The 14,582-nt window shown below is 40.4% G+C and overlaps 1 long non-coding RNA gene across 1 annotated transcript in view; it reads right to left on the minus strand.

Moving 5' to 3' along the window:
- Nucleotides 1-14,582, minus strand: part of LOC139697815 (uncharacterized) — a 984,864-nt gene that overhangs the window by 789,857 nt on the left and 180,425 nt on the right. The window lies entirely within an intron of this gene.

Below are 14,582 nucleotides of genomic sequence, written 5' to 3' on the forward strand. Positions count from 1 at the left end.
TAAATTCGCATGGGTGTCACGTAAGAACTCGCCATTTCTAAAAGTTGTTCCTTCAAGGTTTTTTGCCTATTTAAAGGTTGATTTTGGCTAGTCCCAAATGACTATTTACTTCTAAGTATTTCTCACAACTATTATACTTCTGAGTAACAAGAAGCCCTCATTCCTTGCCCTGAGTTCTTCCTTTTACTCATTTCTTCCTAGCTTCCACCTACCTTCATTATCTTAAAAATAACCTAGGCACTCCATTTGTCTCTTTATCATGCTTGCCCAATGTTCTCAATGCTATCACGCCCTTCAAAATACCACAACTTTTAAATATTTTCTCCATCCACTTTCTCTGCCTTTTTCGGATTTCCCCCGTTTACTTCCTCTCTTCGCTCACCCTATTTAAAATTAATCGTTTGTCCTCATCTCTGTACAAGTAATTGTCTCCATTCTCCATCTCACCCATTATTTAAAAGCCTCCAATCTTCCTATAACTTCAAAAACCAGATCTCACAGCCATGAAGCGTTGTGTTCCATATTTAAGTCTTAACTAAACTTTTCCACGCATCATTATTTAGTGAACCCGTCATCAGTTCTCTTATTTTTTCAAATGCCTCTTTCTAAAGGTATTGTAACCTTCCATTATCGTATGGGGTTAATGTGCAGTAATGAAAGTTGATGTGTAAAAGGAAGTCGCTAAAAAAATATTGTTTATTCTTCAACCCCGTTCTTAAATGCAAGCAATGCTAAACTTGTTTCTTCGGCTGAGTTACGCATAACCCTCGAGTGTATGACAACAGCGGAACCGACCGCCATTGATCATAGTGCCTTCAAAACTAAAGTGATCCCTGCAGTATATAAATATTTACAATACAGAACGTTCTAGGAGGCCGTGCAGGTAATTGGAAATTGAGCGAGAGTATAATGATCCCGAGTCTATAGAGGATGAAACGTGAGGCACTAAGAGAAAACGTTAGGAGGGCACTCAAGAGGGATTGGAAAGCGATTGACGAAGAAATATTTATGCAAAACAAACGTTCGCTAGGAGACAAACTTCGTGATTGACGGCGAGTTTTATTTGTTGCTTTATAAATTCCGATTTACACTTAACCGTTCCTAATAATGTGCATAAAATTTTCAATCGAGAAAATCAGTCGATTATCCAAGCATAAATTCAGGGAGCGTAATTATTCGCATGCGTTCTCTATTTTTTTGCTAATTATATCACTAATGATCGCCCTCGACGCTATTGGAGAAAGCAGATAATCACACGTACATTTGTCTATCGAATGTCACGTCTAGTATAACTTTCTAAAGCCAGAAACTGTATCGACGTGATATCTACGTCAAAATTATTTATTGCTTCAAGCACGAGTAAACTTCTTTCAATTTTTTTCATGACCAAAATAGCAGTTTTTATGTGATTAATTTAATATTCAACATTTTATGGAGATTGCTGAGTGATAATTAAGATCAAAATGTGGTAGTTGGTAAAAAGGAACTCGGGTAAGGAAAATATTGCGTAATTCAAGAAAATAAATTTCCATTATTCAAGAATAATAAAAGAAAGAAGAACTACGTGGCATCAGTTTTGTGATCTCGTGACACGACATTGGTGAAATGTCAACCCATTATCGATATGTCAATATCGACGACATTTGAAGATCATGGTCAGATGTCGCTGTCGCAAACGTCGACAATGTCGAGGTCGACTTCAACGTCGATGGTAATATCCATGTCGTGTCGTTATCCAGTGTCCCGTCGGCATTCAGTATCGCGTTCACACTTTGTCTGTTCGTTCGTCTGTTAAATCCCCCAATTAACTAATTACAATAGAATATAGCTTCAAACAGTGCACATGCCAGAACTCATCCCAAAATGTTTCATATAATGAGAGATCGCACGGGGAGAAGTACTCATTACAGTCTATAACATACCCTATTTTTTTAAGTATTCCTTTAACACGTTTAGAGGATACTACGCATTAGTTCAATAGTTTCAGCCTCAACTACTACTACGCATTATTACTGACTCACGTGAAATCCATCGATATTTATCGTGTGCCTGTGAGAAATTTTATTATTTAAATATAGAACATATGGGAACGTTTGTCTCTTTATCGCATTTATGTTATGTTTCGTTAAAGAATATCTAAGTCTAAGCTGATGACCGTATCGATTTCAACCTCGACATCAAATGTCAACGACCACATCAGTATCGTGCATAATATATCGATGATAAATCTACCCAGTATCTATAGGTCGACATAAAAGTTAATATCGACACCCAATCGACATATCAGAGCGTCGCAGCCTCCAAGGCGTACGTTTGTGAGTTATGAGTGAGGTTCATTCACTATTGTAAAAACTATGGTAACTATATATAAAGATAAACAGTGCTCGCAACGGGAGATGCTTCATGGAAAGCGAAGATACTCGTATTTTGAAACGACTAGAAAGGAGACCACGGAACTACGAAGACACTGGAATGAGAAGTATCCGCTATGATGGTATCGCAAACTTAAAATAAAAATCCCTTTAGAATTTTTTCAAGGAAGCAAATTTTGCCTTAAAATAGGATGAATGCATACATTGAAACATGGACATGTTGGAGAAAGTAATTTTGTTTTAAATCCCCTCTCCCTTTGCTAACCCGTGCTTGTAGCCTGAGTTGTCTTCGTCGGTCATGGAGGGTTCGCTGGTACATCTTCGAATGCAAGGAGAGTGGAGTGCGTTTCAGAGAGAGAACTACAAGCGCGGGAGAGGGGCGGATGAGAGAGTGGGGACAAAGAAGGAATTTTGGACTCAGGTGGGGATGTCAACCTCGGTTATGGTCGGGGAGTAGTTAGGTGTCTCTCCTAGAGAGGAGGAAAAGAGGGAAGGTGTCGCACTGCATAAGGGGACGTGGCGGACGGCAGGAAAGGGAGTGGCGTAGCACGAAGAACTCGTAGCCTCGATAAATTGAGAGTGAGAAGAAGTAAAATAACGTTGGCTTCCTACACAGCTACGAAGATGACGGCGAAGCCGTGGAGCAGATGCTTAAGAGCATTATCATTGACTAAGGAAAAATGGAACGTTTACTACACCCTTCTTCTGATTGGAGAAATCTTTCGATTATGACGCACAGGAATAAAAATTACAGATTTAATATGAATTAAGATGAAAATAACTGCATTTGAATGAAGAATTAGAATAAGGAAATATTAATATGAGAGAAATGTAAACTTTCGAATCGAGGAAACATTTGGACCACTTTCACTTTTACCAACTTTACTCACAGTTGAAATAAAACCAATATGCCAGCGAGCACAAACATAAACTGGTATATAACCTACATCTACATAATACCCCTTAAGGGCGTGTGGTGGGGGTTGTTAGGTCACCAGTCATGCATGAATAATCACAATCATTACACCTCTTAACAGATATAGATTAGATCATTCACTCGAGTTATGAACACGAAAAAAGGTACTTACATGCATAATTATTCATTAACAGGATTATTCAGTAACCGGACAATAATCAAATCAAGTGGGAACAATGTTATGAAATTGAGTCTACGTACCCTAGATGCATGCATGGTAACGAAAATGAATAAACATTACAAATAACAGTTATACTCCTCACGCCTGCGTTCATATTTATTTTGATCTCTCAACGTACGAGGAAAAAGACATTTTAAATTTATCTGTTCCACAATCTATCTCCCCAATTTTCCGTACGTGTTCTGATCTGCCATGGTAAGACCTCTAATATGCATTTTACATCCTCAGATAAGTAGCCTGCCTCGAATTCTGAGCAGCAAATATAATATATATTTCAACCAACGGTCAACTAGTGGCTCCCATCCAAATTCTTCGAATAGTGTCGTGACTCTGCTTCCTTATCCATAGTAAATTTCACTAACCAAGCTGCTCTACGTTCCACTCAATCTAGCTCCAAAATTGAACCTACCTCGGGAGGATCCCATACACTCGCGGCGTAATCAAGGTGTGGTCTAACTAAGATGAATGACAAATAATATTAATAAAATAATACTTAATTTTTGTAAGGGGTGTAATAGCTCTTTGTGTCTTGAGAATGTCCTAATATAACAATGAGAATCGAGAGAAAATCGGGTAAAAAATATTATAACTATTGTACTTCACTATTCTACAGTGACAGTCAAAACGTCGGTGCGGATAATCTTGCACATCCTGAATATCATTATGGAAATAGAATACTTAATGAGAGAATCACGAACTTTTTTAATTAGATGAAAGTAATAAAATTTTACCAATGATAATTCCACAATATGCATTATAATGGTCCAATAAAAGGCAAAGGTTTTGATTCATTATTCTCAACTCTTGTAATGCTTTACACTCTTTTCAATTGTACGTCCTGCCAAAAATGTTTTTGTGATTAGCCAAACACATTTTAAGAGGAAGTGATTCTCAGTCACACAGTTAAGTAAAACAAAATTTCAAATTAGGAGAAAAGTTGCTCAAGTACGTATTGTACATAGTCATAATCATGCGCAGCAAAAAAACTCTCCTGTCAGAAATTTCTTTGTCATTCCCCACTCATTTATTCCGTAACTCAAGACGTGACTGCGGAAAATTCAGCAAGCAGCTTTCAAGGGACAACCAAATAAATATCATTTCAGTTTTCAATTCTAAAAGTCGCAGTCCTAAGGTAAAGTCCCAAACACTTATACGTATTCGTTTGATTGAGAGAATGGCTAAGCCGGACACAGCCTTATAAATTTTTAAAAGTACATGCGAGAACACGAGTGTCCCATTAACGAGGGAGACCGGCAAGTAAATAACCGCGAACGAAACCGAGTGGAGAATAATTTCCGAGTGAAATGCCCTTGCCGGAGTAATCTGAATCAACGAGTTAGCCCGTGTCAAAGGTGAGCTGGTGTGGTAGTCCTCCTCCCTTTTACAAAGTTAAATTTAGCCCCGAGCCGCTTCACTCGATTTCGGATGGCGATCGGCGGGGGTTGATTCCTTGAGGTGGTTACCACCGCCGAGTAAATCTTTCCTGCATCACGCATCAAAAGACGAAAGGGGCAAGAGGAGTATGCGGGAGGAAATGAAGCTAGAAAATGAGTAGAGAGAGATAGAGAGATGAAAATGAAAGGAGAAAGGAAATGAGAGAGAGAGGGAGAGAATAAAACGGTAAGGGGTATGGATGGGATTGGAAGGTCTGCGTGAACAAGAAAGGAGTTTTAAAGGGGTTTGGCTAACTAAGAGCAAGGAAACTTATACTTTCGGAGGGTTTAGCTTGAGGAATGAGGGGTGGGGGTTCTTTGGGGGATGGGGTGAGAGACCAGGAGATGGGAAAGGACTGAGGACAAGGCAGAGTGGAAAGGGGGGGAGAGAGTGGGAAGGATCACAAAATGGGTGAGGGGAGGTTTGGTTATAAGTTACGCCAGTGTGTGCTCGCACGTGCGTCTTTCCGAGAGAGGGAAAGAGGGATTGCGCATAATAGGACGGGGTTTTGGCTGCTTTGTGTCCAGCGGCGTGGGGGCCTTTATGCCGTGGAATAAAAGAGGTGGCTAAAGAGGTTAGGCCAAGGAAAGCCTTGAGATGAGGTCACGAAGGGGGGGGGAGGAGGAGATGGGCTGTGAGAACAAGGAGGAAGGAAGGAAGGTATAAGGGGGAATGCTGCGATGGGAAACAAATTTATTGCTCTATGGCGTATGGCGTGGTGGAAATATACATTAGTTTTGGAAACAAAAAAAATACACTCAACCTGTATTTATTTTAAGTAAACAGATATTCATAACGGTTAACATCAATTATGTAGCAAACTTAGGTAATATTTAAGTATGCTCATTTAATACTCAGAGAAATAATTTTTTAAATTCCTCAAAATAATTCAATTAAATGGCTTTTGAACCTGCAATTGATTCTTAATATCATATACAGAATCGCATATTTTTTTACAATATTCAATCTGCACAAAATTTTGTTATTTATAGACGTTGCACAATGATTGCAATATCATCGTAGAACGATACAGATTTCATTGGCGTTGATTATGTATGTAGGTTATCAATGTGGAATTGATTACTTGAGAAGAGGGAAATAATTTAAATAATGTTGACTCTATTTACTGCCTCTATTGTTCAACAAAGTAAGAGGTATTATTGCATGATTATCATCGTGAGTTTTTGTTTTAAATCATTCATCAGCCCGGAATGCTTAAAAATTCGACTTTAATATGGCATATATTCCATTTGAATCTTATTTTCACTGAACCTAGACTGTTCAAGTTCAACTAAGTGTTACCGCAGTCTAGCTGCATTGTCCGTGAAAGAAGGGAGTTATTCTAAATTCCATTCTGGGCTGTAGGCGTCGCATCTCAAAAGCGCGACTAGATGAGATCCGCAATATGTACACTGATCAGGAGGTATGAGAACCAAATTGAATGATACGCTACCGGATCCAACAGATACGCAATGGGTGGTGACCTGACACCCCCCGCCACACGCCCCTGCGGCGCCTTGCGGAGTATTATGTAGATGTAGATCATATGTTTTCATTTCTCATTTGTTTCTTCGTAATTCCGTTCACTCGGAGACCAAGTCAACGGAACCATCCCTGCCCTGGAAGGTTCTGGATGGGCTGGGGAGGGGGGAGGGAACCACCCTTGATCGCCGTAAAAAATTCCTGTTGCTCTCCGATGGCTGTAAAGCTGCTTTGCGCTCCCCCCTGCGCATTTGAGCGACCATGAGATTCCTCCAGGGCCAGTCAAGGCCACGCGAAAGGGCTCGTTGGAGGGCCCCGGGGGTTTCGCGCGAGGGCCACTTTATGCTTAGGTGTATGCCAGGGACGCGGTACAAGATGAGTCTGGTGGGAAGGATGTGAATTTAGTGGTGTGCGCAGGAGAGTGGTGGGATGATGGCGAGGTGGATGGATGGGAGGGGGTGGGTGACGTCCGGGGAAAGATTTGGGAGGGAGCGGGACGGAGAGTGAGTGTGTACGGATAGTTTGGAGGAGTAGAGAAGCAGGAGAGATGGAGAGGTGGAGGAGGAGTATGAGGGGGGCGTGGGAGGGAGAGGAGAAGGGGGGAGTGGAAGGGATGAGGAGGCTCTGCCGCCGCCGAGGTAAAAGGGGCGTCTCTAACCGCCTTAATGAGTGGTCGAACCCAACGTTCAGTCTTTCCCTTAACCCAACTAATCCCTCTCATCTCAGCCTCCTTGCCCAACACGGCCTTACTTCCCGTCCCTGCGTTAATTAGCGGACAAGGAAACTGGGGAAGGGGGATGGGGGGAGGGATTTGGCGGATGAGAGGGTGGGAAGGAGGGGGGTGGAGGAGGAGGAAGGAGGGCAGGAAGGGGATGGGGATTTCGTGTGGGAGAGAGGCTGAGGGGGTTGGGGGGGAGTAATAGGGAGCATTTTATTGTTCTGGGACCAATGCCTCCAAAAGAGCAAGCTACAAAGTTATTGCTTTAACCCCGTGCTAGGCAGATGATTAGCATGTTTTGCTTGCGCTCAGTCGTTTGTGCGTGGTAAAAATTTAGCTCCGAGCACAAATGAAGTAATTCGGAGTGGGGATTCGGGCAAGAAATGAGCGCATGGAAGTAAAAAAGTGTATTGTTCTCGCATGAAAGACCTAGACGAACTAAGCACTACCTCATACGTATTGATCAGGCTGGTATCTGTTTTTACTCAAAGAAAATCAACTTTGTAATACCACACAAGTGGCTGGAAAAATTATCATAAATAACAACAGATAAAAATCGCCTTACTTCCATTGTATAATCAATTTTCACCAACATGACTGAGGGAGGCTTTTACACAGGTTATAGTGTTTAGAAATCAAACAATTACGAATGAAAAATGTCGAAGCATATAACTGCTCGCCGACTGTGATAAACGTAAGGTAGGTTGCAAGAAATAAACCCCATTTCTTAACTGCACATCCATATTACATGTTGACTTACAACAACTTGAGGTTTCGAGGGTTTAAAAGGGTTGAGATAGAAGTAAAATTGCTTTTAGGAAGATTTAAGAACTGTGTGGTGAAAAATCTGGTATAATGTAGCCAAAGAAAATGGGAATGTTTTGCTTCTTAAATACTGAGAAAGTCACTTACTAATCTTAGTCGCATGTACTGGATATTTATTTTATTTTGCTATCCAAATTGTCGAAGTTTTTGGAATTAAAATTACCGTTTTTGGAAAACTATTGGAGAAACTATATTTGTTTTATCAGTATTCGTGTCCAAATAGAACTTGCAGCGTATTTACTCACTGAGGATTGAGAGATTTCAGATACACAGGGTTGAAGTTTATGTTCTCCATAAATGGTGAAGGTTAATGAGTTTTCGTGGACTTGAAAACCATATCGCAGAGGGAGTTCAAATATTAATCGAAGAGAAATGAGTTATATAGTATATTAAATGGAAGTAATACGAAATATCGTTTGCAGGTAATATTAGCTTTTTTCAATGAGATAAGCAATGAATATGAATGTCTTACTATTTTGCTTTCGAAAATGATTTGCAAGGGCAAAAGAAAGTATATATATATATATATATATATATATATATATATATATATATATATATATATATATCTTTTTATATTTATATATATATATATATATGAAATTTAAATGGAGCATATTTCTTCATCAATTGTCATGAATACCAAACGTAATTCTCTGGAGTCTTATATCTACACATATATAGGTGGTTCTTTAGTTTTTCACGTTCAAAGATTCGAATGGAAAAGTATTAGGCACCTAAATACATCTATCCTACTATATCCCGCAAGCCACCGCAAGGGTTTGTGGCGAGGGTGTTAGGACACCAGCCGTAATAACACTTATCTTGAATAACGCTGGAAAACTTTTCTTGAGACTCATTCGGTCATACTCTTCATTTTATTAATTCTCATAGCTTCATGAATCTGCGTCACAAAAATGGATATCTTCAAATTACTTTTCATACATTTAGGAACACAAAATGACAATAAAGTGAAACGTTGAATCGGCAAAGTATATTTGATTGATTAACGTAAATTTTGTTTGTAAAAACGTTTTTTTTATGAGGCAAGATGTGACATTTTAAAAGTAAATACCTTTTTTTTTAATAATCAGCACCAAAGGTAAAAGGAAACTTTGGAAACGAAATATGTCAGAGTTTGAAAGATGCGCTCCCAACTGCTTTGTAATATGCCTTTGAATAATTTTTATATACCTTTCTGTTAATTTAGTTCTAGTTGTGCATTATATTTGCCGGGATACATCATCAACTAAAAATTCAAAGGCCAAATTTATTTATGATTTTAGATCATTCAACTGGAGACCGAATGAATGTAATGACGTGATAAAATAAGCCCAAAGCAAGCTTTCATGCCAGTCAAATTTTATTGATAAATTCTTCCATTTGATCACTGGTGTAAAAGCTTCCCCACGAGGGTCCATTTTCACCAGATGAACTTTCATCCCAAATCATTTGATCGAAAACCATTTTTTAGCCTCATTAATCATTCCTTCAAATGGCAATATCCGTTGATTCTGTGTGGACTTTTGTGGCATTTACTTGATAACTTGGCCACGGATTGCTGTTGATTACCTTTTTATCGACCTCAAAAAAAAAGAGGAAAATCGGAAAATAATTGGAAATAACTGTTACTGTAGGAAATACCGAACCAAAGAGACACCATTGATATTTAAATAATACATTTTTCATCAGCTTAACTGTCAACTTCAAATTAATTTTTACAAATAATCCTCGGCAAAGAGCCAGAGCAAGATTTTGTTCGTCGAAGCTGAAAGTTGATTTACATGTCTTCTAAAACAATCTTAAAAAAATAATTATCATTTGGAAACTCATGCAACCTACGTTATTTATGGATTAAATGATGGATAATTATTTTCACCAGCAGACTCTATATGTTAAAATTACAAGGATTGTTAAGCTAAATGACTTTTAGCTACCAGAAACGGGCCACACCACAACGAGTTGCAGGACACATCCTTTGGTAATGCATTACTAATCCTTGAAGAAAATGGTAGAAGATATAAACATGAAGTATATTGACTTAATACCTCTCAAACATCTCGTAAAATGGTATGTAGCCAATAAAAATCAATATCAATGCATAAGAAATGTATCCATAAATATGTGTAAAATCTTGTATGGCATGCGCTGTACCACAAATGAAATCAGTCCACAAGACAATTTGAAGTGGATTGTCACTTTATTTCTGCATCTGCCACAATCCATTTCAATTACGCATGGAGATTTTTAATGGTATTATTCTTTCGAATATGAGACGGTTTTTACCCAGCGACTACACACTGCCGTGTTTCTAAGCTCTGACTTATACGACTCAAAATATTCTTTAACTCCATACCACGTACTAATATAACTTTTTCTTGAGCTATTCATTTTACACCTTTTACATTTAGAGTTGAACTTATTTTTACGGGTGGTGTCCTAGCGCCCCCCGCCAAAATTCCTTGCGGCGGCTTGTGGGTTAACGCGTAGATTTTCATCCCTTGATCTCTTCCAAAAATTTCTATATTTTCCTCCCTCTGAATGGATTGCCCAAAATTCTTTTTTCGATTCTTTTCTCCATTTTCACACCTCAAAACATTACTAATTTATGCTTATACCGTTGTCTCAACAACTAAGTTTCTGATCCTTACAAAACTACGTTGCATGTCACTTTTTTACGAGTTTTTTTTGCATATTTGCTTAAGCTATCTAAGATACAATACCCGTTTGTTAAAGCTTCTTTAGCTTGTGCAGTTTTTCTTGCGGTTCCCTTACTAAATTTCTCAACTTCTAAAATAGCTATACAAAGCCTATTTTAGTTTATACCCCAGGTATTTATATTAGGTTTACCATTTTAAAGAGGGTCTTGTTTTAGTGTAGGATATTGTGCAGTGTTTTTGTTAGGAGAGACAAAATAGTAACTTGGTACTTCTTGTGTCCATTGAAAACCTACCATAAACGGTAGATTACGTAAATATAATTTCTTTACAATCTCATTACCTGTTTTCACATACCTACAACAATGATTCTGGCATACTCTAATCAATGATTGTTAACCTTTCACTGACTGGTTAAATAATGCTCAATCATCAACAGATATGATGAGTTCCCCTCTTACTTTCCCTCCTGCGTCCAACCCTTTTTATGCCTTCCTCATCATTTCTTCCGAGTGTATATTGAAAAATAAAGATGTAATGAACAGCTATATCTCAATGGAGAATATAGAAAGTCATTTAACATATCAAGCAGTATAACCACAATTATTATTGATGATTTTCAACAACCTTATTGATCTATGATTGTTAAACTTCAACGACTCGAACAGTATTTTACGGCGTAGGTACTAATTAATACTTCCATAAGGTAAGAACGAGAAATATATCTGTCCACCGAATTTCAAACTTTTCCACGTAATAGTATATTGAAACTACCTGTGTATCCTACGTAAATATACAACGTAGAATAAGTGATTTCTAGAACCATACATTTTTGAGCTACCATCCGTTTCTTCAATTTTTTTCTGACAAAATTGCGTCTAAACATTAAAGTTGACTCCACCGAATTACGCTCCAGTCTTTACTTCAGTCTGTATTAATTACGATTGGAGATTTCCTCGAAGAATTTCAGAGGCGGGGCGGCGAAAACAACTTGGTTTCGTGAGGATGACGATATTTGAAGCGACGGAAAGCAGAGCAGTGGCCGGTCACGCCTCTTACCCTCCCCACGGACGCCTTTCGCGTGCCAACCTCGTGAGAGCGTATGTTTTTCCTCAGAAGCTCCGGACTCGTTCGTGAACCCTCATCCCGGGAGCACTCGGCCGCCTCACCGACCGAAACCCCGAAAAACTTAAATGCCGGAGCCGTTGGTCAAATGTTGGCGGTAGTCGGGGTGGTAGTCGTAGCAGCGGCGGGAACAGCGGTGCCGCGTTAACTAACTGCGACTTCAAACTTTTCCCTCTCGCCGCAGCATCCTCCTCCGAGGGTCTACAGGGACACCCACCCTTCGGCGTCACCTCCCCGACACATCTTCCCCACCTCGTTCTCTCCAACCCTCCCCTCCCCACACACACACATCCCTATATCCCCCAACTCCACTCACCGGGCTCTCCTGGTTCCTCCTTCCCCACCCAAAGCGACCACCTCCCGACCTCCCCTCCTCTCCTCCTAATTCGTTGAAATCCTCCGAAATTCCTCTAATGAATCTTCCTCCATCATTTGGAGGGAAAATCCCGCGGAAGAAGTACGAGTTATGACCCTTACGACGACCCTCACCACCCACCCTCCCACTTCATTCTGCCCTTCCTCTTTCTCTCTTGCTCCCACCCCTCTTCACCACTGCTCCTCCCTCCCACACACACACACGCCCCCCCCCAACCCCTCGCCCCAATCGCCTTCCACGTCCCCCAGTTCCCTCTCTAACCTATCCTTCGCCCCACCTTTGCGTGCAAAACCTCCTCATTCCCGCCCTCCCCTCCCCCCCTCCTTCGTTCTTCCCTTCATCTCGCGCCCCCCCACGCTCCCATAAGTCCGGGAAAAATACGCCGAGGGGGGGTAAGGTGGGGAGAAAAAAAGAAGAAGTCAGCTTAGCGTAATTGGTGTCTTCCTAATTGCCCGTAATGATTACTTCCCCGAACTGGGTCCTTCCTCGCCCAAAAGTTCTATCCGTTTCCCTTTCTCTATTTTCCACCTCCTTCCTTCCGTCTCTCCCACTTCACCTTTTTGCTTCGCGGTGCTCTTTTTCCCTCCCCCCGTCCCCCCACCCCCCCGGAAAAAAAGGAAGGGATCGGTTCGAACGGAACGGTTGAGAACGGAAAAAAAACACAAGGAAATGGAGGGAAAACGATGAGTGAGAGGACGCCTTTAGCTTTCTTTCTGTCGCTCGCTAATGACCCGAAAGAGGGAGAGAGAGAGGGAGTATGTATAGTTACGGAGGGAAGTAATGGGCTGGGGAGCCAGGATACAAGTAGGGGTCCCCGATTGCCACAGGGAAGGAGAGGAGGAGAACAAGGGGGTTAGTGAGTGGTTTCCATGTTTTCAGGGCTTCCCCGTCCGGCGAGGGGAGGTAGGGTGCGGTTCGCGAGAACACCGGAAAGAATGAGGCGGGGTGGGTCGGAGAGGGTCGCAATAATGATCCAGCATGTAGAAAGATGGAATAGGATGCCTTGCCTGAGTTTAACGATTATTAATGCACCACTTTCCGGGAGGAAAAGATAGGGGGGTTGGGAGAGGATAGGTTTCATAAAAATATATAGGTAAAAAAACCTTTTATATATATTAGGTGGGGTCAAGTCGAGGAAAGATCGCGATTCTATTTTTAATGTTTTACCGGAGAATTTCTCGGCCAGGAAATTTGTCTCTCTGATAACGATTGGGGATGTAAACGGTGGGGTGTTGTTTTCGGATATCCCAGAACCCGAGACGGGATCAAGAATCTTTGTAATACGTCCCTATTATCGTTGTTAACTCGATGGATAATAAAAACACCGTTGCCTATCATCAAGTCTCCCAACACTCAAAACATGTTTGTCTCGAACACAACATCAGCATGGATTCCGAATGGGTAGATCTTGCGAGAGAAACTAGCTCTTTTCTTCCACGACGTTTTGATGTCTGGTGAAAATAGCACTCGGGTTGATGGGATATTTTTGGATTTTAAAAAGGCTTTCGACAAGGTCTCCCATGTGATGCTAATTACGACTGCTATCCAGAAAGTGACCTGCGTTTTATAATAAAATATGAACCTAGGATAAAAACAAAGTTCTATTATATAAATTTGAAAGGCATATTATTGAACTATTTTTCTGTACAGTCGCCATTTAAATTCAGGCATTCATTATAACTACACAAGATTTTCAATTTTATTTCTGAAGAAATCTGCCGCCTTACATTTAACCACTTGTTTATACCAGCATTCAATTGTGCGTTATTTTCAAAGCGCTGTGTTGTAAATAACGTCAAGCGAGAGATCCTCAATTATAAGTCGATTATTTTCACGAATTTTTTGTTGACTTTCACCGTCAGTTCATCTATTACAAGACCAGGCCGACCAATGCGGTCCTCGTCGTGAACATTGGTGCGGCCATTTGTAAACTGAATGCATCAGTGCCTCACTCCACCTTCATTCATTATTTCATCTCCATACACTTCACAAAGTTGCTTATGAATTCTAATTAGCTTGTGGTTTTTTACCAGTCAAAATCTAATCACAGAACACACTTCACAACTCGCGAGATTTTTTTATTTTGCAGCGCACATTTTAACAGTTTGCAGGGAGCAAAGTAGAAGAACCACAGTCTCCACACTGTCATAGCAGGATGTTTACTGAGTGTAGGGACGTTTAGACGCCAAAATGATTGCTCTAGCTCTACCCACCGTCGCGCTAGGCCGAAACGTAAGTTACTTACTGTACAGCATTTGTACAATCTTAGAAAGCTTTGCGATAGACCCTAAGGTTATAAGCTGGATCAGAAAATTCTTAAATATTCGATCACAAAGGGTCGTTGTTGATGGTAAGGTTAGTAATAGAGTTGTGGTAACTTTGGGTGTCCCTCAAGGAAGTGTCATAGGCCCACTTTTATTCATATCATATTTCAAT

The sequence above is a fragment of the Hetaerina americana genome, unplaced genomic scaffold (assembly GCF_022747635.1).
Source record: "Hetaerina americana unplaced genomic scaffold, ioHetAmer1.1.p SCAF_8, whole genome shotgun sequence".
Classification (NCBI taxonomy): domain Eukaryota; kingdom Metazoa; phylum Arthropoda; class Insecta; order Odonata; family Calopterygidae; genus Hetaerina; species Hetaerina americana.